This window comes from Acanthisitta chloris, unplaced genomic scaffold (genome assembly GCF_000695815.1).
Source record: "Acanthisitta chloris isolate BGI_N310 unplaced genomic scaffold, ASM69581v1 scaffold12264, whole genome shotgun sequence".
Lineage (NCBI taxonomy): Eukaryota > Metazoa > Chordata > Aves > Passeriformes > Acanthisittidae > Acanthisitta > Acanthisitta chloris.
The window spans coordinates 14,286-16,547 of record NW_008667740.1 but is presented as its reverse complement, the minus strand read 5'-3'; the positions used below and the strand labels follow the sequence as shown (position 1 = coordinate 16,547).

The following is a 2,262-nucleotide window of genomic DNA, read 5'->3' as shown; positions in this document are numbered from 1 at the left end:
GCTGCAAAGTCAGATGGCCCAAAGAATAGGTGTAAAGTCAGATGGGCCAAGAGAAACTGTCCCTTGGGAATTCACCTGTGATTCCCCATGGAAGACCTCAGGTGGCCAGAAAACCCTTTTTCCCAGTGTTTTCTCTGTGTTTGAAGGTCTCTGCTATAAATAGGTGTAAGCTTAGGGATGTGGTAGCATTTCAGGCCAGGGGTTTGGCTCTTCCTTTCAGATGAGAGGCAAAGGCATCATCTGAATTTCCTCACTTGTTTTGGCACAGATAACCCAACTCATCCCTGCTGGAGAGTGTGGCTGTGGAGTCAACATCTTGGCAAGCTCCAGCAGAAAGAGACAGGCTGGAGCCTTTCCCCATGGAGTCTCTTCCCATTTCCAAGCAGAGCAATGCTGTGAGCTCCCTGCTCTGCCCTGCCCATGGCTGTGCAATACCCAGGGCTTGGTGGAGGACCTGTTGCCTGCAAAAACTTGGAGTGATTCCACTGGGATAACAGGAGGGAAACGATTTGGGAAGGGCTCGATGGGACACAGTGATTCCCCAGTCCTGGAGCCAACTCCCTCAATCCCTTCTCCCCAGCAGCTTGTCTATTCTTGAGTCATTTTAAGCTTTGTGGAAAAGGGGAACAACTCTTCCCTCTGTGGGTTATCCCTCAGCCACCTGCAAAAACTTGGAGTGATTCCACTGGGATAACAGGAGGGAAACGATTTGGGAAGGGCTCGATGGGACACAGTGATTCCCCAGTCCTGGAGCCAACTCCCTCAATCCCTTCTCCCCAGCAGCTTGTCTATTCTTGAGTCATTTTAAGCTTTGTGGAAAAGGGGAACAACTCTTCCCTCTGTGGGTTATCCCTCAGCCACAGCTCTGACAGATTGGCATTCTCCTGGAAATCTGCTGGGTTCCATCCCTTTCACTGAGCCCATAACTCTTTCTTTTTTCTCTCTGCTTGAAGCTTGTGCTCATTGCTGTCAGCACTGGCTTTCCCCCAGCCTGGTGTGCCCATCCAGCCTGTGCAATTCCTTGTGGGATAAAGCATTTCCTCTAACCCTTGGATCTCTTTATTGTCAGTATTAGTGATATATTCTCAACTGTGTTTAATAGTGGCAAAATCTCTCCCAAAACACATTGCCCAGAGCGAAGTGCAATAGTTTGGGTGTGGCTGTTTGGAAGTTGCTCATCCAAGAGTTTTTGGCTCCAGGGCTTCTCCTTTACCTTTGCTTGGGACATGAGCCCAAAGAGGAGAGAAGTATTTCAAAACCTCCCCATGGATCTAGCCAAAACCAGGTTGTGGAGCTGCAGGATCTCACTGGGATTCACTAGGGCTCTGAGGAAGATTCCTGATGGGCAAAAGGAGCAATGAGTGGAAAGATGGAGATGGAGGAATTGTCAGGAGAGGAGGAATGGGATGCTGTATGTCACCTCGTGCCTCTCCAGCTGGATGAGGGGATCCAGCAGCCCCAGGAATGTTCCTTATGGATTTGCTAAGGCTCTTCCAAGGCTGGGGAGATCCAAGACTGGGGAGATTCAGGAGGCCTGAGATGTGAGCTCAGTCTGTCCCTGCCCTCCCTTGCTCAGAGCTCTGTGTGCTCTGTGTGTCGCCCATTCCTGCAGCAACATGCCCTGGAAAGAGGCCAAGGAATTCTCATACCTGGGGCTCCCCTTATCTCAGTAAACAGCTCTGGAGCAAGGAGTCAAGGTCAGGAAGCAGGAGTGTGCCTGAGTTCAGGCCATGGCCAGCAGCTCTTTGGCATGGAGGGCCTGGTGGTGCTGCTGTGCCAAGTCGATGACTCCTCACTGTTTGCATGCCAGAAACATAATCCCATTTATGTAACTCCAAGTGCAGCATTCCATGCATGAATATTCAGCTCTTCCTGCAAATAGGAAGTTCTGTTACCTGCAGGGTTTAAGCTCCAAGCTGTCAGCTCAGCCCAGCTCTTGCCCTGTGGCTGCTGTTTGACAGTAGAAGGTTTTATTCTTCTCAATGAGCTTAATTTGCTTAGGATTGTCTTTTCCCCCCTGGGATTTATGTAACTCCAAGTGCAGCATTCCATGCATGAATATTCAGCTCTTCCTGCAAATAGGAAGTTCTGTTACCTGCAGGGTTTAAGCTCCAAGCTGTCAGCTCAGCCCAGCTCTTGCCCTGTGGCTGCTGTTTGACAGTAGAAGGTTTTATTCTTCTCAATGAGCTTAATTTGCTTAGGATTGTCTTTTCCCCCCTGGGATAGAAGGAGCTGTGCTTTCCCTGGCATTAATGTGTTTCC

The 2,262-nt window shown here is 49.7% G+C and overlaps 1 protein-coding gene across 1 annotated transcript in view; it reads left to right on the top strand.

Moving 5' to 3' along the window:
• LOC103800265 (transforming protein p54/c-ets-1-like) overlaps positions 1–2,262 on the top strand; it is a gene marked incomplete at its 5' end in the record, with an annotated part of 21,587 nt that overhangs the window by 17,443 nt on the left and 1,882 nt on the right.